Source organism: Canis lupus, chromosome 36 (genome assembly GCF_003254725.2).
Source record: "Canis lupus dingo isolate Sandy chromosome 36, ASM325472v2, whole genome shotgun sequence".
NCBI lineage: Eukaryota > Metazoa > Chordata > Mammalia > Carnivora > Canidae > Canis > Canis lupus.
In genome coordinates this window covers 28,905,501-28,931,028 of record NC_064278.1, presented here as the reverse complement: position 1 = coordinate 28,931,028, position 25,528 = coordinate 28,905,501, and the positions used below count along the sequence as shown (strand labels likewise).

Genomic DNA, 25,528 nt, shown 5'->3' with positions numbered 1-25,528 from the left:
ATTCTTCTTGGTGTCAGGTGGAAAATAAACGTTTCTAAACATGATATCTTCTCTGATAGCTCTCTCCCTCTCTTATTAGTCATTTCTTCTAGATTAGGAATAAGTCTGACTACTTGAATTCACTGTTTTCTGAAAGGTACTTTTGGTTTGAAATCTCTGATACACAGTGACAACAGGAGGAGGAATCCCATACCTTCTACTCCACTTCCTCATGATCCAAACTAAATTCTCACAAAGTGAAGTGTAAAGTTGTAGTCTGGGGTTACCGAATTCAAATGCCCAGAAGGCAAGGATATAAAGTTGAGGAATACGTTAGGGAATAGTGAGACCAGGGCCAAGCCTGAAGTAAATAAATGCCCACCATTAAAGAGCTAAAAGCAAAAACAAAAACCCAACAAAAAGAAAAAAAAAAAAACCAACAAAAACAAAAAGCCAAACCTACCCGGCCGATTTGATGGACAGGCTATGAATTCACTGCCTTGGATACCCTTCCCAAGACTTCACATCTTTAGAAGACAATATACTTTTTGAGCCTGAGTCACTAGGGTATAGGAGAGTAGGCGTGCAAGTAGATTTTCTTGTTGTTCCTCAACATCCAAAGGTCCTTCCTGGTCATGGGTAATGATACTGTATCGTTTACTTGAAAATCGCTAAGGGAACGGATCTTAAAGTTTTCTCACACACACAAAGGAAGTGGCTATGTGAGGTGATGGATGTGTTAACTGACTTTATTGTACTAATAGTTTTGCAATATATCAAATCATGTTGTATACCTTCAACTTAAAGTGTTACATGTTACCTACATATATCAGTAAAAATGGGAAAAGAGAGAAAGGGGGTGGAGATCCAGGATCCAAAACAAAGCAAACAAGTGTCCTCCGTCCCTGTGTGTGTGAGAGAGACAGAGAAGTTACCCATTATGTTAAACTTCGCACTTTACGAGCTAAATGGGGGCAAGTTTCTCTTCCCATATCCCACACAGTCAGATCCTAGATACACAATTGAGAGCAGGGCAGGCAGATTCTTCTGTTCTCTCCCACTTATGCCTAAAGCTTTTGTTCTTAATGAGGTAAGACCCAAAGAGTCCCGGGATTTTTAAGGGCATTACACAGATGACACGCTCAGTGGTGGAGCCAGTGGCAGCATCCACACTGGACTAATTAACATTCTTTGCTATTATCTCGTGGCTTTTGTTTTCCTAGCCTGATTTTCTAGGCTCCCCAAGATTCTTACTCACTAAGACTTCCACGGTTCCTTGAATGCCCCGAGCAGTAATTCCAATAAATTCACTTTTTACTTAAGTTAGGCTTGATTTTAGTGATTGACCACCGAAGACTGTAGTGGGACACGTGGGGCCCCCCTTTATTCATGTTAAAGCACTAATCTCAGTACCTCCGAATGTTACTGTTTTTGGAGCTAGAGCTTTTAAGGAGCCGAGTAAGTTACAATGAGGCAATCAGGGTTGTCCCTAAGTGAACCTAACTGGTGTCTTTATAAGATGAGGAAATTTGGACACACAAAGACATTAGAAATGTCCACACTCAAAGGAAATACCACAGAAGGACACGGCAAGAAAGATGCCTGTAAGCCCAGGAGAGAGGCTTCAGAAGAAACTAGCACCTCCTCTTGGATTTCTAGTTTCCAGAATCACACGGAAATAAATTTCTGTTGGCTAAGCCCCCATCTGTGGTATTTTGTTACGGGAGCTCTAGCAAACCAGTACAGCCCGTGACCGATGAAGGACCCATCTCTGCTGTGGCTGCTGCTGTTGTGAGCAGAGGCAGGACTGCTGGCTCATCTAACTAGGTTCTCGTCATGGAGACAAGAGCAGCCTGGTCATGGAAGTCACCGATGCATTTTTATGAGTCGAGGAGGTACACATTAGAAAGCGTTTTGATTTAAATATTGGATTCTTCAAAAATACTTGTGACACGTAGGCAGTTTCTTTTAAGACATATTTTTTTCTCTCTCCAAAATAACAAACTATCACAAAAGATTTGCCAGTGTTTCAACAGAGCATGTAAAAAATCTCTTTTAACTTGTCAGTTTGAGTTTCAGTTCTGTAAACCTTCACTTCAACCTACACTGTCATAAAATTTTCTTAAATGGTAACTTACGTGGGTGACTTAATCTGTTGCTATTTGAAACGTTGCTTGGTGCCATTCTGGTAATAGTTATTATGGCATTTGTCAAGATATCAAGATGTACAATTTCCAAATATTTTTTGCTTGATTGAAGTTAAAACCATTTCCCATCAATCATGTCATTTCCCTAGTAGTAGCTTTCGGATGGTTTCCCATGCCCCTTTGAATTCAATACTTAAGGATTCTCTGCTTTCCTCAGCCCAATAATATCTATTTTTTATCTGGTTATTTCAATTTATACTCCATTTTAGGCCAACTTTCCCTATCCCCTCTGTACCCCACACACTAGACTCTACACTCTTGTGTTTTTCATAAATAGCCTCATGTATGTAACAGAAATGTCTACCTTTCATCTAGGTACCCTAAATAGAAACTGATGAGTCATCAATTTCTCCTTCAGCTTCCAAATCCAGTCAAGTCCGAATTACTCTGATTTTTTTCTTGCTTGCTTTATTTGTTTGAGAGAAAGAGTACGAGAGAAAGACCTGGGGCAGGGAGGGGCAGCTGGAGAGGGGGAGAAAGCCTCAAGCAGACTCAATGAGTGCAGAGCGTGATGTGGGGCTCGATCCCATGACCTGAGATCATGACCTGAGTTGAAACCAAGAGTGGGATGCTCAACCGACTATGCCACCCATGTGCCCCCTAATTACTGTACCTTTTAAATATTTTTTGGAGCCACCTGGGTCGATTAACCACTCAGTTGGTTAGGTGTCTGCCTTCGGCTGAACTCATGATCCTGGAGTCCTGGGATGGAGCACCCCCCACCCCCACGTTGGGCTCCCTGCCCGGCAGGGAGTCTGCTTCTGCTTCCCCTCCCTCTCCCCCACTCTTGCTCACTGTCTCTCTCAAATAAATAAAATCTTTAAAACAAATAAATAAATATTTTTAAAATTATGCCCTTCCTACCTTACTACTTTATTTCTAGGCCACATCTCTTGGTTGAGCTATTGCCAAAAACTCATATTTTCGATTTCAATCGTTCTCCTTCATGTGTGTTGTTAAGAAGTTAGTAGATTACTAACATTCTTAGTTAGCAGATCATCAAATAAATGAACTGAGAGGAGCCAAGCAGTAGTGGATAAAATACTTCACGTGACTAAAAATGTCTCATATACATTGCACATAATGAGGATATTCTATGAAATGTAGTCTTCTGTTCAAAACTAATCTCGGCTTTTGTGAAATTAAATGTGTATTTTTGTTATTGCCCAAAAAACACCAGAACTCCAGATGTTCGCTACCTGAACACATTTTAGAATAACCTACGTATCTGGATTTGGTGCCAGTTATCCCAGGATGCTAACATCTTTGAAGCGGGTCTTAAGTTTGTCCCTGGAAAGAACTATCAAGTTAAATGCTTGATTTTTCTGTTATGGAAGTTAATTTCTCTTCTATGATACAGTGTTTAAAAGATCAAATTTTAGAGTCAGGAATATGTGGGCTAAATCTGATCCCTTCTCCTTTTGTATGTAATTCTAGGCAAATTGCTGAACACCTCTAAACTTCGGTTTCCTTACAAATAAAAGAGAAATGATCCCAGTGTGCGTAGTTTATAAAGCTACTGGACGGATGAAGTGATACAGTGCATCAGCGGGCCTGGCACGTAGTAAGCACAAAATTAGTTTACGTTCCTGTGTAATCCAGGTCACAGCATAAAGAAGTAAGCAATTTAGTGTTGACGCATTACTTTCTAAAGGAACTTCCCCCAAGAAGTATTAGGAGTGTAAAAGTGGCAGATGGGGTGACTAGGGGTGGGAGCTGAGGGGGAAGAAGTCAGAACGTGAGGAGGGGACTTCTGCGTGTCGAGCAGGGCCCACCGATCAGTGATGGTGTTAGGGGGGTTGTATCGGTACCGTGCAGAGCGTGTGGGCAGGGCCGGGACTAATACAGCCAGTTTGGGTTTTACTGAATTTCGGGTACCAGCAGGACTTTCATGTGGAGAAACCCAGCGGCGTGTGGGTATTTGACATACAGCATATTGGAAACTCAGGAGAGACTTTGGAACATATGGGGCGTCAATGGGGATGGACAACTGTGAGGGGGATTATACAGAACAAAACATTAGGATTACAGGGGAACAGCATTAAAAAAGGCAAATACAGAAAAAGCTCAGCAAAGAAAGTGCGAAGAGGTAACTGACAGGGATGCTTAGGGAGAAGAACCTTTCTGGTAGGATATTGTCAACAGGGTAATTTTGAGTCCGGAGTTGGTTGAAAAATACGGCCACTCATTTAGAATTAGGATGACTTGTACCCAGGCATCCAACGTAAGACCTAAAGGTCTGCTATTTATAGACGTTTTAGACTGTCTTGGCCCTTCTTTCTTTGTATATATGGATACTGCCATCTGCTGGTAACCTGCATTTTGTGATTAGGGTCCTGTATTTAGGGTATGGTTGTCCTTGTTCCCTTCCCAGGGTGTATCCTCCCCAATCTGCAAGCGACTGGCTCATTTTCATCTCAGAGGTGTCCGTTGAGATGCCAGTTCCCCCAAACGCCTGTCTGTTAACCGTTGCATCCAAAGGGCTTCCATCCTTCACTCCCTCTCCGTGAGTTAATCTCTGTCTCACCTCTCGTCATTTCTTTAGTCGCAGTTGCCCCAATCTGTAATTACTTTGTGCCTCTGTTTCTCTATTTCGTAATTGCGTGTCTCTTGCCCCAGAATGTAGACTTCATGGGAGTAGGGATCCTAAGTCTCTTGTTTACCACTGGATTAATAGCACCGAACACAACCTGTCTCAGAAGGAACTCAACCCATGCATTTTCTTAAAAAGCAAATGATGGCTGAGAACTAAGGTGAGAGCTGAGAGTCCCTTCCGATTTGCTCTGTAAAAGAGTATTTCGTTTTGGTATTTATCTTATCTATGAAGATGAATTTAGTAGAAGCCTCTGGGTCAAGATGTTTTGAGCATCCAGTTCCACCTGAGGAATTTTCCAGTAATTATGAGGATGTGCTATATGTCACTAAATGCCAAGATTCTGCAAGGAAAGGACAAAATGAATAGGTGAGATTTCTGAAGATAAACATCTTTAATTAAGTCTAGAGACACATTTGTAGGCTTCCTTTCTTCGAGTTCTGATGACACCTCAGCTGCTTGTTATGAAATGTGAATTTGTTGTTTTGTTTTGTTTTTGTTTTTAAGATTTGTACTTATTTATTCATGAGACACACACACACAGAAAGGAAGAGACACAGGCAGAGGGAGAAGCGGGCTCCCTGCAGGGAGCCCGATGTGGGACTTGACCCTGGGTCTCCAGGGTCACGCCCTGGGCCGAAGGCAGATGCTCAACCACTGAGCCCCCAGGTGCCCCTGAAGTGTGGATTTGTAGTGGTGTATTGGGGGTTGTGGGGACGGGGAATGGGCAGTATGGAGCAGAGTGTAAATGTTACTAAAGTATTTACTTGTGGTCTGGGCTTGAAATGACTCTTTGTCTTCTTTAATGATGAGTGTTTGCAACATAAAATTTACCTATGTTCCAAAAATTCTACAAGAGAAAGTGTCTTGCCACAATAGGTTATCCCGTAATTCCCAGAGGGGACAAGTAGTGTCACTAGCAGTCACATTTTCTGAATTAAAACGTGGGAAACATGGACAGATTTATTCATATTCTTATGAGGAAATAAAGACAAACACCTAAAATTGAAGCAGTCCCCAAAACATCCATGACACATAGGTGACTAAGATATGGCATCAGTATATGCAGGAGGTGATTGTGTGGTAAAAATGGCTTTTCACCTGGGGAAGTCAGAGAGAGGAGCTTAGAGGAGATGCTGTTTGGACTCTGAATATGAATTTGCCAAGCAGAGTGGAGAGAGTGGGTATTTCCGCCAGAAGATAGCATGTGCAAATTTATGACCGTGTGAAAGTACACGACATTTTTGGAGAATGCCAGTGATTAGGTGAAGATGTGTTAAGACGGGACAGTGACAAGAGATGAAGTTAAAAGCATTTTAGGGTCAGATTTTAAAGGGCCTTATATATCATTTTAAAGGACTTGGACTTTAAGCTGAAGTTATTAGTGAGCCATTCAAGGTTTTTATAGAGATATATGATCTCAGATATATATTTTAGCCAAGATAAATCAGACAAAAGATAAATTAGAAAAGAGACTAGACACAGAGATCAATTATTAGGCTACTGTAGTAGTCTTAGGGAGAAATGATGACAGCCTCTACAGAGAGAGCGATGATGAAGAGAGGAGATAAATGGAGAGTTATTTAGGAGGTACCAACAATGAGGATAAATCTATATCAAAGGCTACGAGAGGAGAGGAGAGGTAGGAATCGAGGATAATTTCATGTTTTCCATCTTGGAAAACTGGGGCGAAGATCTAGAAGAAAGAGCTGAACTGGAAGCCAGGATAGAGGAAAGCAGGCATTGGGTTTTGGTTGAGCTGAATTGGCTTTCTGGTGATGTATGACAGGCAGTGGGCAATGCAAACATGAGTTCTGGAAGAAAGGTCAGAACTAGAATAACGAATCTCAAATAATGACTTGAGATTCAATACAGACAAATATAGCGAACAATATAGATGGCATTCGGAACCGTGGGAATAGTTGAGATCACTGAGAAGGGTGAATGAAGTGAGAAGATAAGAGGACTGAGGTGAGGGCCCTAAGGAGCAGTAACAGTCAAGGAATGCAACGTTCAAGTCTGCGGTCATATAAGAACACGTCCACAAATGAACCGATTCTTTCCAAGAGGTCGAGCCTAACGCCTCTCTCCCTGAGGGTTGAGCTGAGCTTATCAGCTTACTTCCAACAGAGTGAAAATAAAAGCAGCGGGCGACCGGCTCAGGTCCCCACCTCCTCGGGAGCTTTGTGCTATCACTGCTGTCTCTCAATAAGGCTCGCTTTGCTGCTCCCCGCACCCCCACCCCGCACAGAAGGAAAATGTCAGTGTGCAACTTTAGAGACTAGGGTATAAACCATATTGCAGCTTCTCCGTCTGTGTGCCTATGGGTCTCTGCTTGACCTGGGGAAATTCATCTGCCACGACGTGAAGACACCCAGGCAGCCTACAGGCAGCCTACAGAAACACCCGTGTAGCAAGGGCCGAGGCCTGTCGCAAACAGCCAGTGAGGAATGGAGAGCTCTGTAAAAATCTGGAGAGGAACTGAGGACTTCTGCCAACAGCCACGTGGATGAAGTATCATGGAAAAGGACCCTCCAGCCCCACTCAGTCCTTCGGATGACTGTAGCCCCAGTCAACGTCTTAACTGCACCTCATCACAGGGCCTGAGCCAGAATGCCCCTGTCCCACTGCCCCAAGCTGCTCCTGAGCTCCTGACACTTGGAGTTTATGGGTGTTTGTTGTTTGGAGCTTCTAAGTTTTAGGGGAGATTTGTTACACAGGAATAGATAACTAACACGAAAACATTGAAGAAAGAAGGACAAGGAGTTGTCAGAGAGGTGGGAGGAAAACAAGGAAAGAACAGCATTGAGAAAACCAAGAGGAGAGTTTTTAGGAGGAGGGGTTGTGTCTAATGTAATAGGTGAAAGTACTATGATTGGAAAGGACCTTTGGTTCTGGTTAGGAGGGCATTGATCTAAGTGAGGTGCATTTTAGTAAAGTTTATGGTAATGCATGCCACACAGAAACATCAGTTAGAAGATGGAAATAATGAATATAAATGACATCCGAAGGTTATTGGCAGTAAAAGAAAAAAATGAAGATTGAGGGAATGACAAAAACAAGGAAAGATCTGTCCAAGGTAGTGGGGAAGCTTGAATGGGTAGATTGAGAGGTCAAAGATAGCCTAGATGCAGCAATTATCTTATTTTTTAAAACATTTTATTTGATAGCACAAGCAGGGGGAAGCGCAGAAGGAGAGGGACTAGGATACTCTCCACTGGGTGGGGAGCCCTATGTGGGCCTCGATGTGGGACTTGACCCCAAGACCCTGAGATCGTGACCCAAGCTGGTCAGACACTTCACTGACGAGGAGGCACCCAGGTGCCCCTAGCTGTAGCAATTATAGGTGAATTAGCATCAAGGAGGCTGAATACGATTTCACAGAAAACATAGGAAGAAATGCTTTCCTTGGAAAGGTTGGGAAAATACTAGTCTTTATAAAATAAGAGGAAATGCAGTATGGGTGGATACAAATAAAGGTATTTGGAGGGAAAGGTAAAAACAAGTTAGGTCACCCCCCCCCCCCCCCCGTAGTCTATTTAAAAGCCATTGGCGAAAAGTAAGGAGAGCAGGGGGGAGCGGCAGGTGACTTACGGCCTCCCTGGGAAGCAGTCTGTACCCATTCCTGCTCAGTCTCTCCTCCTTGATCTCTCTCTTTCCCTCCAGCTCGGCTACTGTTGAGGACTGCTGGAGAAAATCATGCTCCTTGGTGTTCTTCATGTGTTTAAAATACGTCCTTTCCTGTATGTTCTTGTGAGGTAAGGGTTTTTCTTTAAATGGAGTATGTTATGTAACTTCCATTAGAGGAGGAACATGCCAGTCGCAGAGTAGGGCCCACGAAGGACGAGCTGATTGACTCTCTGCTGGCTTACTGAAGGCCACGGCCCAGTTGTCTGTGCCGCTCTCTGACTCCTACTCGTTACTGACGACGAATGGCTTAGTAAATCAGTTTATTGTCTGATTTACCTGCAGGTTTTTTTTTTTTTTTTTCTAAACCGACTACAATAAACGCTCAAGTAAATTGGAGGGAGAATTGGGACATATTAATTCAAATGTCAAGTGCAAACGAAACACAAAGATACACGGAGCACATGGTCTCCTTCAGTAAATGGTCCCCTTTCTGTATTGAGAGGCAAAGGTAGGTGAGCACATACAGGTTTGAAAAGGCCATTATGTGACAGAAGACACAATAAATGCAAGCTTTATTTCATGGCTTTGATCAAGTTATTAATTTCCTATGAAAATGCAACTGATCCTCCAAATGGAATATTAAAAAATATATTAAAAAATACGGAAATGTTTGGACATTTACATGTGAATTCAATGTGTAATTCGCGTTTCATTGCCATATGTCAAGGCTAAAAATAAAAATCACTTTTTTTTGCCAGTTAAATGGAAAGTGGGTTTTTAAGTTGCTGTAATTTGAAAATTAGTCTTGGTGCTTGTGGTCTGATAGCCCTGCTTGGATAGCTGTAAGAATTGTACACTGTTCTAAGCACTTGCAGAATACTTTTACTTACATTACCTAGTATGAGCTAATAAAAAATCTGTTTTTAAAGATATAGTTTTCAAGTAAGAAATTTAGGCTTATATAAAACATATGAGTTGTCTAGAGTCACTTGTTTAAGTCAAAGATCCAGAAACCCTCTTCTTCAAAGTCTAGGCTCTTAAGTAATTAGGCAGCACAGGTTTTGCTGGTCCTCAGTTTTCAGTTCAACCAGCGTTCATTGAGAACCCCCACATACTGTGCTTTATCTTGGTGAAGTTGGTTTTCAAAAATGATTAAATTATAAATCTAATTTTTATTTTGTGCTTTTTTTTTAAAAGATTTTATTTGTTCATGAGAGACACAGAGAGGCAGAGATGCAGGCAAAGGGAGAAGCAGTCTCCCTGCAGGAAGCCCGATGCGGGACTCGATCCTCGGACCCTGTGATCACAACCTGAGCCGAAGGCAGACGCTCAACCCCTGAGCCACCCAAGTGTCCCTCATTTGGTGCTTTTATTTATTTTTAATTTTTATTTATTTATGATAGTCACAGAGAGAGAGAGAGACAGAGAGAGAGAGAGAGACAGAGACATAGGCAGAAGGAGAAGCAGGCTCTGTGCACCGGGAGCCCAACGTAGGATTCGATCCTGGGTCTCCAGGATTGTGCCCTAGGCCAAAGGCAGGTGCCAAACCACTGCACCACCCAGGGATCCCATCATTTGGTGCTTTTAAACTAACTTAGAAAATCACATATCTCTCTGTTCATGGAGTTTAATTTCTTACAAAACTACTTGTGTATTACCCTGGTAGTCAATTTTTCTGATTTCAGTTTAGTAAATCCCTTAATATTGAAAGAAATAACCAACAAGAAAAATCTCAATACACGAACCTTACACCTAAAGGACCTAGAAAAAGAACAACAAATGAAGCCTAAAGCCAGCAGAAGGGAAATAATAAAAATTAGAGCAAAAATAAATGATACAGAGACAAACAAACAAATACCCAATAGAATAGATCAATGAAATCAGGAGCGGCTTCTTTGAAAAAATTAATATAATTGGTAAGCCCCTAGCCAGGCTCATTAAAAAGAAAAGAGAAAGTACCCAAATAAAATAATTAATGAAAGAGGAGAGATCACAACCAACACCATAGAAATACAAACAGTATGATAAGAGGATATTATTAAAAATTATATACAAATTGGGCAATCTGGAAGAAATGGATAAATTCCTAAAAACATAGAAACTACTAAAGCTGAATAGGAAGGAAATAGAAAATTTGAGCAGACCCATAACCAACAAAGAAATGGAAGCAGTAATCAAAAATCTCCCAACAAACAAAAGTCCAGGGTGGATGGCTTCCCAGGAGAATTCCACCAAACTTTTAAGAAGGGTTTATACCTACTCTTCTCAAACTATTCCAAAATATAGAAAAGGAAGGAAAACTTCCAAAGTCATACTATGAGGCCAGCATTACCTTGATCCCAAAACTGGACAAAGACTCCACCAAAAAGGAGAACTACAGGGTAATATCCCTGATGAACAAGATGCAGAAATTCTCAACAAAATACCAGGAAATAAAACCCAATGGTGCATTAAAAGAAATATTCACCACAATCGCGTGGGATTTATTCCTGGGCTGCAAGGGTGGTTCAATATTTGCACATCAATCAACATACATCACATTAATAAGAGAGGACAAGAACCGTATGATCCTCTCAATAGATGCAGAAAAAGCATTTGACAAAGTATAGCATCCATTTTTGATAAAAAAAAAAAACCTCAACAATGGTTTGGAGGGAACATACCTCAATATAATAAGGGCTATATAGAAGAGACCCATAGCTAATGTCATCCTGAATGGGGAAAACCTGAGAGCTTTTTTTTTTTTAAGGTCAGAAACAAGACAGGGACGTCCACTCTCAACACTGTTATTTAACATAGTACTGGAAGCCCTAGCTACAGCAATCAAAAAGTAAAAGAAAGAAAAAGCATCCAAATCAGCAAGGAAGAAGTCAAACTATCACTATTTGCAGACGACATGATACTCCATGTAGAAAACCTGGAAGACTCCACCAAAAAAATTTTCTAGAACTGATAACAGGAATTTAGTAAAGCCAGAGGGTACAAAATCAATGTATAGAACTCTGTGGCATTTCTATACACCAATAATGAAGTAGCAGAAAGAGAAACCAAGGAATAGATCCCATTTACAATCACACCAAAACTCATAGGGTACCTAGGAGTAAACCTCACAAAGAGGTAAAAGATCTGTACTCTGAAAACTATGAAACACTGATGAAAAACACTGAGGATGACACAAAGAATTGGAGAAACATTCCGTGCTCGTGGATTGGAAGAACAAATACTGTTAGAATGTCTATATGACCCAAAACAATCTACACATTCAGTGCAATCCCTACCAAAGTACCACCAGCATGTTTCACAGAGCTAGAACAAACAATCCTAAATTTGTATGGAACCAAAGACCCGAAGAGCCAAAGCAATCTTGAAAAACAAAAGCAAACCTGGGGGCATCACAATGCCTGGCTTTAAGCTGTACTACAGAGCTGTGATCATCAAGACAGTGTGGTCCTGGCACAAAAACAGACACAGAGATCAATGGAACAGAACAGAGAACCCAGAAATGGACCCACAACTTTATGGTCACCCCATCTTCAACAAGGCAGGAAAGAATAGCCAGTGGAAAAAAGACACTCTCTTCAACAAATGATGCTGGGAAAACTGGACAGCAACATGCAAAAGAATGAAACTGGACCACTCTCTTACACTACAGACAAAAATAAATCAAAATTGGTGGAAAACATAAATGTGAGATAGGAAACCATCAAAATTCTGGAGAACACAGGCAGTAACCTCTTTGACATGGACTGTAGCAACTTCTTTCTAGATATGTCTCCCGCGGCAAGGGAAACAAAAGCAAAAATAAATTATTGAGACTTCACCAAGACAAACAGCATCTGCACAGTGAAGGAAACAATCAACAAAACTAAAAGGCAACCTTTGGAATGAGAGAAGATATATGCAAATGATGCGTATTATGAAGGATCAGTATCCAAAATCTATAAAGACCTTGTCAAACTCAACACCTGAAAACCAAATAACCCAGTTAAAAAATGGGCAGAAGACATGAATAAACATTTTTCCAAAGAAGACATTGGGACGGGTAATAGACACATGCAAAGAGGCTCAACATCACTCATCATCAGGGAAATGCAAATCAAAACCATAGTGAGATGTCACCTCACACCTGTCAGAATGGCTACAATTAACAACATAGGAAACAACAGATGTTGGAGAGGATGTGGAGAAAGGGGATCGCTCATACAGTATTGGTGGGAATGCAAGCTGGTGGTGCAGCCACTCTGGAAAACAGTGTGGAGGTTCCTCAAAAAGTTAAAAATAGAGCTACCCTATGATCCAGCAATCATACTACGAGGTGTTTAGGAGACAAAAATACTGATTTGAAGGGATACCTGCACTCCGATGTTTACTGCAGCATTATTACCAACAGCCAAATTACGGAAAGAGCCCAAACGTCCATCTACTGATGAATGGATGAAGAAGAGGCGGTTTATACACACAATGGAATATTACTCAGTCATTAAAAAGAATGAAATCCTGCCATGTGCAATGATATGGGTGGAGCTAGAGGGTATTATGCTAAATCAAATAAAACAGAGAAAGACAACATGATTTCACTCATACGTGGAATTTAAGAAATAAAACAGATGAACAAGAGGAAGGGAAGGAAAAATAAGATAAAAATGGAGAGGGAAGCAAACCATAAGAGACTCAGCTACAGAGAACAAATGGAGGGGTGTGTAGGGGAGGTGAGGGGAGGGATGGGCTGGATGAGTGATGGGCATTGAGGGGGGCACTTGTGATAAGGACTGGGTGTTGTAAGGGATGAGTCACCAGATTCTACACCTGAAACTAATGGTACACTGTGTGTCAACTAACTGGAATTAAAATACAAACTAAAATAAAATAAGCATTTGGAAAATTTATATAACTAATTGAACTGATGTACTTCAAAAGAACAGCACGTGAATTAACAAGATCATATGTGCGTAAAATACCCATTAAAAATGCAAGGTGTGTCATTTTAATGTAACAGAGTAAGAAGATTGATTGACATAGCTTGATTTCACATTGTAACTGACCTTTTAAAAAAACTACCATTTGTTGAGTCATGGTGTATTATCAAATAATGTTTCTCCCAATGATTTTTAAAAATATTACAGTTTCTTCTCTTTTCTAGCAGAATATCTGTATGAGATGGATTTTCATCATATATTTTAATCATAAAGCAGATATGAATACCCAAGCATCTCCTATTGATAGATGTTAAAGGAATTTGCAAAGATACTACTCTTTCTATGAATTTTTTGTCTGGAAAATATTATTTTTAATAAAAATGTTATTTATGTTAACACATAAGACGTGTATTGTTGTTTTATTTGATTTACTTTTTAAAGATTTACTTATTTATTTGAGAGGGAGAGAGAGAGCGAGAGAGAGAGAGCAGAGAGGGGGCCAAGGGAGAAGTAGAGAGACAATGTCAAGCAGACTCCACGCTGAGTGAGGAGCCTGACATAGGACTTGATCCTACAAACCTGAGAGGAGGACCTGAGCTGAAATCAAGAGTGATCTGAGGGTCCTAGGATCTAGCCCCACCCTGCCCCAGTGAGGCACCACACTGAGCGGGGGATTTTCTTGGGGAGTCTCTCTCTCCCTCTGCCTCTGCTCACAACCTGAGCCAAAACCAAGAGTGAGCCACTTACGCTATGGAGCCACCTAGGCACCCCTATTTTTACTTTAAAATGAGTGGCTATGGGGGCATGTGGGTGGCGCTGTCAGGTGATCAACCCACTCTCCATGATCCACAGTCTAGTCCCTGGTGGTACCCTCAAGAACTGGCAAGACGTCTGAGGAGAGTCACTGTGTGGTGCTTCTAGAGAGACCCAGTCCATGGCAATAGGACTCCCAGCTTGGACAAAGATTCCAGAGCTCACGATTGACATGGAATGAGCAGAGTTGTCTGCCTTCAGGAACCAAGTGACCTTGGAAGACATCACAGGGGAATACAGCAAAGGAAGATGAGAGGATGCTTGTGACTCTTAAGGACCTAGGAAGAACTTCCTGCTGGTTCATGGGATGGGGACTTGGAGATAGAATTAATTTGATTTATAAGAAATAATGGAATTTGACATTTCTTGCAAATGTGTTTATAGTTGGAAATACAGTATATGCTGACTATGTCAGTGAGAGTTCTCCAAAGAAATGTGTGTATGAGTGTGTGTGTATTTATTATAAGGAGTTGGCTTGTGTAATTTTGGGAGCTGGCATGCCTGAAATTTGTAGGGCAGGAGGGCAGGCTATAAACTCAAGCAATAGTTGCAGTCTTGTTACCAACTTGAGCCAAAATTCCTTCTCCTCTGGAAAACTTTAGTTTTGCTCCATAAATCTTTTATCCTTACAATTACTGCGCATTTGTTTTTGTCGTCATTGACAAAAAAAAAAAAAAAAAAGGTTATTGAGATGTCCTTAAGGGAAAAGCAGAGAAAATAAAAATATCAAGTACTTTTCTAGAGCCAATTACAAGTCTAGTGTAAATTAGTCCTTAAAAAGAGATTAATTCTTAGAAATAAGCACCAACAAAACACACTTTTTTCTTCTCCATTTTAAAGAGACCTCTGTGACTCTTTCACGTGTGATAGATCTGATTTAGTCCCATTCTTCTTATTCCCTCAATATTTTGAGAAAGCACTAGTAATCGTTGGCATTTGAACAGCTTTTTATCAATCAGGAAAAATAATTTGTATATAATAAGAAGATACCTTAGTATATTGGAATGAAGATGGAAGTAAAAATCATATGGATTAATTGGTGTTTCAAAGGATCATAAATAGGTTGTTTATGGTGCTTTTCCTCCTACAGCCTGCCCAAGGTCCTTTTGTTCTTTATAATAAGGCAAAAAAAAGTTTAATCAACAGAAATGAGCTTGATTCCAAGATAAGAGTTAACCTTGGATTTGAATGATTCTATTGATTCGGCTTTATGAACCATGAGGCAGGATTGCATCTAAGGATTGGGGTGTACTTTAGTTTAAAATGAGTGCTCCTTAAGTTGTTGGCAAATACACTCCAATTGCCAATAAACTTGGCTGAGACAGGCTCAAACAATAGCTAACCTCATACAGAGATAACTCAGATAAATATAGGAGTCGAGAAATGTTCACTTTTAAAAACCTTTCTACACTATAATTATCAAAGTAAATATCACCAGTAATGAGAAGTGAAGCTAACCAAAACACCTCAAGGGTATTCATGACCTTCAATGTGGAAAACTGGGATGTATTTTTATTTTTTATTTTTTTTCTTTCTCGTGAACTACATTCTTCTTTTTACCTCCTCCCACTTTCTTCTTTTTCTACAAATCTACAACATCAGCTTCACCCAGAGGAAAGCCCTCCTCCTCACACTACGGGTGAGGGGAGGGGTAGACCCAAACTCTTGTGACCTCCTCACACATAGTCCTCTCCTTCCCCCATCTCCATTGGGTCAGCCGTCTAACACATCAGCTTATTGCAGATGGATAAGAAGTTTACCAGTTTACCATTAGTGATAATGTTTGTCTTCAATGTTTTAATTAAGATAAATTAGTATACTTTTACTGTTTTCTTGCTTTTTTAGGGATTAAGACAGTTGAAGGGGAGATAAAGAGCTTTTCCTGAGTATACTGGGTTTCTATTTTATTTTATTTTATTTTATTTTATTTATTTTATATTTTATTTTATTATTTTATTTTATTTATTTTATAATTTTATTTTATTTTTTAATTATTTAATTTAATTTAATTTAATTTAATTTAATTTAATTTGCTGGGTTTCGATTACTTTTTAACTGAAAATAATCTTCGCGCCCAAGTGGCCCATCATGGGGCAGCCTGCCATTGGCCTCGACAGTGTAGACGTGAGGTCATTACTCTACTGTAGGGTCTATTCTGTAACAGAAGTCTGCAAAGTGTTCTGAAAACTCTGGTGCCAGGAACAATGATCTCTATCTTAGGGTGACAAGAAATGTAATAGGATACGAAAGCAGGTGTTCTTGTATTCGGAAACGTGTTGACATAGTAAAAAGTAATTCAAGAAAGGAAAGTCTCTTATAAAAATTATAAAAGTCTCTTATAAAAAAGCCGAAAAACAGAGATAGTGGGAAAAACAGATCCATTGGCCTGAAACCAGCAGACACTGGGGAGCTATGACAAGAAAGGGATGGATAAGTCCATGTATTTTAATAACACGCAAATGGGAGACACCGAGGAGTGGGTCTAACACCATCTCAGGGCAAGAGGTGAAAGAAGGCAAGGAAGAGAGGAGCTTCTATTTTTTGGTATGAGTGTGTGTATCTAAACCTACGTACCTGAGAACTTTTTTTGCAAGCCTGTATCTTCACTCACGGACTCTGATGAAATCAGTGGAGACAATAAATCACAAGATTGCCACCCAACGTCGTCGTACTTGTTCTGCTCATTGGCCTCATGGAACAAAAGAAACGAACTGGAAAGAACAACTCAGAAGCTCTTCAGGAGGTCAACTCAAGGTGATGGGAAAGAGTCTCAGGACAGGTGACCTTTTGGCAGGCGCAGGAGCGGTGGCAAATTCATCCCAGGAAAAGCAAAGCGTGTGTGTGCACAGGCTCGAGAATATAGAAAGATTATGGGGAGTCCGATGAACAGTAAGTGGGCTGGAGAGGCTTAGTCGTCGGGGAGGCTCCGGGCCAGAGTCCTCTCCCCGGGCCACCGTCCTGTGCGCTCGCCTGCAGCTGGAAGAAGTGCGGGTCGAGACTGAGCTACAACCTTTGGGAGTTCAAGGCAGCGGAGGGAAAGGTCGCTGATGCCAGATGAGCTTCCAAATCCTTGGACCTTCCGTTCAGAGGCCTCTCTGTAGGCCCCACGTCCTCCCGATTGGTTTCACCTCCCCACCTACCCTGGGTTTCTCCTAAGGAGCACATATTTGCATCCAACAGGAGAAATCCAGTGACCTCAAGTGCCCAACCAGCACTCAGTGATGAAGAAAAAGAAGGTGTCTCTGCTTTAAATTTAAACTAGCTCTGAGGTGGGGGCTACCACAATTTACGCAGCAGCACAGCTCTGTGGACAGGTTTGTATTAGACTTCATACCGCTTTCTGGTATTTATTCCTATTTCCATGCGTCTGTTATGATAAAATGCACGCAACAGTAAGGTCATAGTCGAGTGTGCTACAGTGGAGTTAAGGTTTTCACCGCCGGTTTTGACTTCTCGTAAAGAGTGTGTCCTTGGTGAAAAAAGAGAAAGACTTGTTATTACTAATATCACTATTATTCATACGATCGTAACACAAAAAGTACAAGAAAAAAAATGGCTTGAGGTATATAGTGTATTAGTTTTCCAATGTCGCATGTTAAATTCCTGCAGACCTTGTAGTTTCACAGGACGATATTTGTGACCATGCAGCTTCTGTGGGTCGGGGTCCAGGTGCCGCTCTGGGGCGTCCTCTCTCTCAGAGGCTGGGGAGGCTGCCGGTGAGCTGCCCATGGAGCTGCGGCTCACCCGAGGTTTGGTGGACCCCCAGACCCTGGCTGTTGGCAGCACTCTGCTCCTCGCAGCTGAAGATCTGAATCCCCAGCCCTAGAGACCCCTGCCCTCTCCTGCCACGTGGCTCCATCCACAACATACCAGTTGGCTTCTAGGCCAGTAGGATAGTGTCTGCTGCTACTTTGAGTCTCTTTGAAAGGCTCTTCTGATTAGGGCAGGCCCACCCAGAATAATCTCCCTTTTGATTAACTCAAGGTCCACCAATCGAGGATCTTAACTATACCTGCAACACCCCTTCATTTTTGTTTCTGAACTGTGCCTTGATCGAAAGAATGATACCTCATCATCTCTGCAAGGCCTACACTCAAGGGGAGGGGATTATACGAGGATGTGGGTCGTTGGCAGTCATCTTAAAATTCTGCCCATCAATCACACCTATCAATCTTAAATCACAAATCTTTTTCCCGTTTTCACAAGTGCACTTGATCTTAGCCAAAAGGCCGAGAAGTGATCCCCGGTTTCACAAGTGAACTAAGAATTTTTGTTAATGCCTTTACAGTAATATCTAAGGCTTAGATGCTGTCATAGGACTGCCTGACAAGACTCTAACCCAAGCCATAAATATGAACCACATCTGTGGTTTTTAATAGCCACCTAAAGAAAAAATAAAGAGAGACAAGTGAGGTTAATTGTTTAAAGATTTTATTTATTTATTTGAATGAGAGAGAGAGAGAGAGAACACAAGCAGGGGGGGTGGGGGGGAGAAGCAGACTCCGCGCTTAGCAGAGAGCCCAGTGAGGGACTCAATCACAAGACCCTGGGATCATGACCCAAGCCAAAGGGAGACGCTTCACCCACCAAGACACCCAGACACCTGCAAAATTAATTTTAATATTATTTTACCAACATATTCAAGATATTATCAACATGTAATCAACTTGGAGCATTACCAGTGAGATATTATACATTTTTTTTCATAATAAGTCTTGAAACATCACATCTCAATTTGGGGTGGCCACATTCCAAGTGCTGAATAGTCCCGGGGGAGGGGGGGGCTAGTGGCTGCTCTCTGGGAAGCACAGGCTCTTATTTGCCTTTTCAACAACATCCACCAGATGTCACAATGAGTTTACAACTCTAAGCCAGAGGCGCCAACAAATTTCTTCCCTCTTGGTGACAGTTGTTGGAATTCTATTTGTCGTGACATAGTTTTTGCTTCCTGCACATTTTTAATTTCACCTGAGGTTTTTGCCTAATTAAGAAATCAAGCAATAGGGATTTTACCACTTAAGCAATGAGCGCAAGTTCAAATCATTTGTATATCAGACCCACCGTCCCTTACTTTTTCTATAATCTCATCCTAGATGATCGGACTGTTGAGAGTTAATCATTATGAATTACATGCACATGCATTACCTAACAAGATAATAACAATTGCTTTGAAGTTAGATCATATCAAATGCCCAAGCAATTTTCACAACCTCAGAAGCAATTAAGTGGTGTTCTTTTTACTTTCTCTAATTGTCTAATAGAACACATTAAAAACAGAAAACCAAAGTTTTAAAGAGTCACAAAATGTTCTTTTATTTTCATACCATTACTGCAATTTCCTAATTGCCAACAAAGATTTCTACTGCTTACACACGTAGTGAACCCCCCTTATTAACACTTACTACTTTGAAAAGCAGAATCACTTAAGAATTTTAATTTAGTTATTTGTAGGTTGTTATGAGATTCCTTTATAAATGAAGGATAAATGGCTTTGTTTTAATATTCTGTTTTTAATTTTTGTGGTCTTGCTTTTTCAACATTTTCTAGGTAAAACTAAATATTTAGAGATGGAGGCATCTCAAATACTTTCTCCTCAACTTTTAGAAAATTGTAATTAATATTAAAAATATAAACATGCAATCATGAATGCACGATCACGCAGAAGCCATCACGAGTGATAGGAAGATTATTTTTATCATTTACTTCTATAAAATGAATTTATTTACCTATACTGTAGCTTTATCCTAATAATTAAGCTTTCTCTTTGCCCTATTAGTCTTAGCTGTATGATGTCCATAAAATAAAAACAAATCTGATTCTACATATATATATACACAGAGAGAGAAACAATAATTATTCATCTCTTGATTCACATTATCAACTAGCTTCAGTAGAACTGAATCAGCCTTGGCAACTCGCTGACATATGAAGGAGAGAAGTGTTGTAATTGTAACTACATGACAGGTTGGAAGAATGAGCACTGGGTGTTATACTATATGTTGGCCAATTTAGTTTAAATTTTTAAAAAAGTGAAATTAATTAATTAAAAAAAGAAGAGTCACAAGTGGAGTTGTTCAAGTAGTATTTTTATTCATTTATAAAAAGATTCACTTATTTTAGAGAGAGAGAGAGAGAGAGAGAGCGCCTGAGTGGGAAGGGCAGAGGCAGAAGGAGAGAGAATCTCAGGCCAACTCCACACCGAGCACAGAGCTCGAGATGAGGATTGATCTCACTACACAGAGATCAGGACCTGAGCTGGAACCAAGACTCTGATACTTAGCCGACTGCCCCCTACCAGGTGCCCCTCAAGGAGTATTTTATTTTATTTTAAATATTTTATTTATGTACTTGAGAGAGAGGGAGAGAGGGAGAACCAGGGGAAGGGGCAGAGGGAGAAGCAGACTCCCCGCTAAGCAGGGGCCCCGACCTGGGGCTCCATCCCAGGACCTGGGGACCATGACCTGAGATGAAGGCAGGTGCTTCACCGACTGAGCCCCCCAGGTACCCCTCCAGTAATATTTTAAGTAGAAACAAAGTTTAAGGTTAGGATAATATACATTTTTTTCCTTTTGTTTGGATAAACCTCTTTGAACACATTCAGGGAAATTTAACCACATACATAAGTGTTTTAAAAGCCAGCTTTTTAGTAAAATAATCAAGTACATAAAAATAATATTATAACTTGTCCTATTTCTTTCTTGGAGAAATTTTAGCAGTATGAAGGTTGAAAGCCTAATTTGTTTGTTCTCTTTGAAAGCACAATGCTCAGACAGTCCAAGAGATGGCAGCCAACATCTTTTGTAAAATAAATTATGTTGATACTTTGTCATGGTAATTTTGATGTTTTTTCTTTATTTCAATAGCATCAACACTGAAGCAATCATTAAAAGAATAAAAACCACTGAAATTCTAAATGTAGATATCTCATTGTCTGGGCTTTAAAGAGATTGCTCAGAATGTTTTACAAGGGAAACCGAATAGATTTCTCTTTCCTTCTTTTAACTCCTGCCTACAGAGCAGTGGTTTCTGTTAGAATATTAACCCAAAATAACCTATAGAGAAGTAAGATTAAAGAATAAATTGTAGTATTAATGACCATTTCAGCAGTATTAAAAATTAAACACATAAACTAATATTGTCATTTAGAAAGTATGTCAGAACTGATAGTTGAGGTTCTTCTGAATAACATGGACCATTTTTTGTTGAATTCATAATTAAAATTAATCCATTTATATGGTAGGTAGGAAATATTCTTCATAAAGCAAGAAGAGGATCAATATAGTGAAGATTTTGTATATGTATTTGTTTAGAGAGGCCATTTTAACCTAGTAAATATATTATTTTGTATGATATTAAGCTGTTTTGCTGTGGGGATTTGCAGAATAAAGAAAGGCATTGTCTTGTTTTGGGTCATTAATCAATGATAAGTATGGACCTGGGAAACTACTTCTCTGAATTCTAAAATTCAAATAAGGAACTCTTTACATCAGTGTATTAGTCTTTTAATGCGGTGCCACAAATTCCCATAAACTTAATAGCTTAAAAAACATCCATTTATCAGCTCACATTTCCATAGGTCAGAAGGCTGGGCATAACTCAGCTCAGTTTTCGGTTCAAGGAGTTGGCTCAGCTGTGTTCTCATCCGGAGCTAACGCGGGGTGGCAAAGATTCAGCTCCTTGTGCTTGTAAGACCAAGATCCCTATTTCTTTGCTGATAGTCACCCAGGGGCTGTTCTCAACCCTTATAGGTCACCCAAATTCCTAACTTTGTGGCCCCCTCCATACTCAAAGCCAGCAAAAGTGAAACTCTGTCACACGCATCCCTCTCAGGCTCTGAATCCCTTGCCAGGAGGAACCTGGTGCCTTTTAAAGGTGCACCTGATTAGGCCAGACTCACTGGGGATAATTTCCTTATCTTCATGTCAACACACTTGGGATCTTAGAAAATGCTGTCACATCGGCACCTACATTAGCGTTTGATTAAGTGAAGTGAGCGACATTATGTGTGTACATGAGGGGCTGTGAATCTTGGTGCCATTTAATTTTTAACTTTTAATTTACTTTTATTTAAAATTTTTTAACTTTCCCCAGGTGGATCCTACCAAGCTTTTATTTTTTTTTGAAGTTTTCATTTAAATTCCAGTTAGTTAACATATAGTTCGATGGCCATTTTAGAATTCTACCTACCAGAAGAGATTGTATTTTTGGGACTTAGAACACCACCTAAGTGGTCATTGGCAAATAATTGGATAAAAAATAATGAAATATTATTCATCCTTAAAAAGAAAGAAATCCTGCCATTTGCAACAACATAATTTTTATAGTGTATATTATCCATATTATATTGTCTGCCACATGTTAATTAAATTCATATCATTTTGTTTGATCTTTGTAACAACTGTCGAAAGTATTTCTAACTAAACTTTACAGATGAGAAAACAGGATCAGAGATAAGTAGTTTTCTTAAAGTCACACAAATAATAAGTAGTACAGCATTATCTAAAAGCTCTTGAACCTAATTCAGATTTATTATGAATATATCACTCTTTATCACCCCATCTCTGTATCTTCAAGAAATCAAATTCTCTAACAGCTGATCTTCTGATAAATTCTTGCCACATGTTTCTCATAATCTCATCTCTGAGAAGGTCAACAGAGACTAAGGGGAATTGCTATTCTGTGATTAATTCTAAATAAGAAAGAACTGATTGATGATGTGCACGTTGAGCCAAAAGTCTATGGGATGTTGAATATAGTCAAGTATAGATGGTGGATCTTAGAAAAGAAAATTTCAGAAAATTCAGAAAAAAGTTAGGCATGAAACCATGGTTGGAAATTAAACTGGAAATGTGGCTGGAGAAGGTTGGGAAGTTTGAAATTAGATGTAAAAAGTATATAGTGTGTTCCATTGATAATGAATAGGGAGCTGAAATTGAAGAAAACAACGTGAATAAAATGCTTCAGGGAGAGTTTAAAGGCTTCGTATAGAAGATGGGAAGAAAATGAATACCGAGAGTAGTAGGGGTTTATAAAGTGATAATTAGGAAGACTAAGTTCATAATAAATTCATTTTTTGAGATATGCTATAAATAATTTTAAAATGGAATTAAAGCATATTTTGAGGCAAGAAGAAGGAGATGGAACATGAGGTAAAGTCAGATTTGCTGTTTGGAGTTGTTGGTGTAGTATTAACCTTGTTAGGAGAAAGCATAAGTACTCAAACCTGTGTTTTGCTCCTATCTCACCTATTAAAAGAGAAAAGTCTCCAAATTATGAAGCAAATGTAATTAAGAGGGAATTGAAAATTGGTAATAAATTAAAAGTATGCTACTTGAATGAATTCACCTTTTTGGGCTGATTTACATTTTTAAAAATGCAGGAATAGTGTTTCATATATGTGATCGAAGAACTACCAGAAACTTCTAAGGAAGGCTAAAGAAACATAAAAAGGAACCAAAGCCTAGACAAGTAACTCTGATTTTTAAGATAAGCTACTAGAGACAAACAATTTGGGTTTTCAGGATGGGAAAAAGTGAATCTTATAAATTACAGTCTGGTATATGGATGCTGAGCAAAATGTTGAGGGATTGTTGACCAAGTCATGAAGAGAAAGCATATTTTTGCCAAGATCAGTTCATCCCAAATTAGTCTTTCTTCTGTTCCCCTCACTTGATTTTCCATATTGAAAAAAAGGTATCCCATGATGCAAAATGCATACTGATATACAAGGATCCTGACCAAGTCGAAGCTGGTCCCTCTAATACTGAAAAAAAAAAAAAAAACAAACCCAGAAATAATGTAATAACCATTAAGGTTTTGAGTGTATATAAGCATATGGCAATGATAATCATCTCCAAGTTTAATTTGGATGTAGCCTAATGATCGCACATTATTACCATGGACTCTTTTTGGGAGAGAGGCAGTGTTTAGAATAACAATCACTTAATGATATTTGTGTTGTTATGCTAATTTATTTATTCAACAACCTTTATTACTAAATCCATTTCCTAGGCTTCAGATTGTGTCACAAGGTCAGGAGACAAAGGTGAATAGAGCCCCAAACCGTGAAGGTTCACTATATAGTGGTGGGGATAGAAACTTTCTATTATAATAAAATAATTTATATCATGTATTAATAAAATATTTATATGATAAATATAATAAAACTTACAAGAGTCAATGGAAATACAGAAGAGACAATAATTAACTTTGCCTCTACTAATAATTCCAGGAATTTAGAAAAGAAAATATCAAAAAGTTCAGAAAAAAAAGACAGGCGTGAAACCATGTGTGAACATTTATGTGGAGTCTTGAAGCATTAATAGTAAAAGGAGAGGTACAATTGCAGGAAAAGGACTTGACTGTGGAAAATCATAGCTTGAGACACAACTGTGTCCTCAGGCATCAACAAGTGGCTTAGGATTCCCAGAAGATGATGTGCGTGTGAGGGGGCAGGATGATGGAGGTTGCAAGGGGAAAGCAGGTAACAGCCAGTAATGGACACCTGACATTAAACATGCTCACCGGTCAGATTCCTATCTTTGAAGGCAAGCTGGTAGAAAAATCTTGGATTCTAAAGATCTTATTTAATAAGAAATAAGGAGCTAGTGAAGAATTTTAAGTAGAAGAAAAATGTCATTTGATTTCTTTTGCAGAAACGTCACCCTGACAGCAGAAAAGAGTTTGGATTTGAGGCGGCCAAGATGGGAGGTATGAAGCCTACTCAACTTTTCATAAGAAGTGAAGTGAGCTAAAGCAGCAGAAGATGAAAGAAAAGGAAAGGGTAAATTAAGTTCAGAAAATCTACTAGGTTGATTTTTTTTTTTCATAATTGGGAATGATATACGACAGAGAGGAAGGAATCTAAGATAACTACTAGGTTCCCGGCTCAAGTATCTAGTTGGGTGGCAATGCTACTATCCAGGTCGGGTATATAAGAGGGAATATTATTATTATTTTTAGAAGTAAGCTCTACACTCAATGGGAGGCTCAATCTCACGGCTCCAAGATCAAGAGCAGCATGCTCCACCTACTGAGCCAGCCAGGCACCCCAAAGAGAATCTTATTTTTGAAATTAAAAATTTATTCTGATAATGTTGAATTTGAGGTATTTGTGGGAATCCAGAAGGAGCTGCTCAATACTGGAAGACACAGGCTTGGAACCGAGTATAGGCTTGGGAATCATCACTGTGTGAGGGGTTATCGAGACCCGAAACACTCTACTCCCTAGAAGCTGCTTTAAATATGTATGTTGCATTCTTGATGTGTGCTTCTTCTTCTTTAATATGAAGCTAAAGATCGATTTGAAGGGTTTCCAAATGTGGATGACATCATGTTTGTTTTAATCCATATTTTATGACTTCAAAAGTAAACTCCAGAACTCTGTGGAT

The 25,528-nt window shown here is 39.6% G+C and overlaps 1 long non-coding RNA gene across 5 annotated transcripts in view; it reads left to right on the top strand.

The window, feature by feature from the left end:
- LOC112668236 (uncharacterized) overlaps positions 1-25,528 on the top strand; it is a 54,700-nt gene that overhangs the window by 1,922 nt on the left and 27,250 nt on the right. For 4 of the 5 annotated variants that reach the window (XR_004805020.2, XR_007408684.1, XR_007408683.1 and 1 more), the window contains exons 2-4: positions 3,624-3,750; positions 8,446-8,537; positions 24,794-24,921. This is a non-coding gene — a long non-coding RNA (uncharacterized LOC112668236). Of the gene's footprint in view, positions 1-3,623; positions 3,751-4,560; positions 4,693-4,805; positions 4,940-8,445; positions 8,538-24,793; positions 24,922-25,528 lie in introns of all 5 variants that reach the window. The other variant, XR_004805022.2, reaches the window with a different exon arrangement.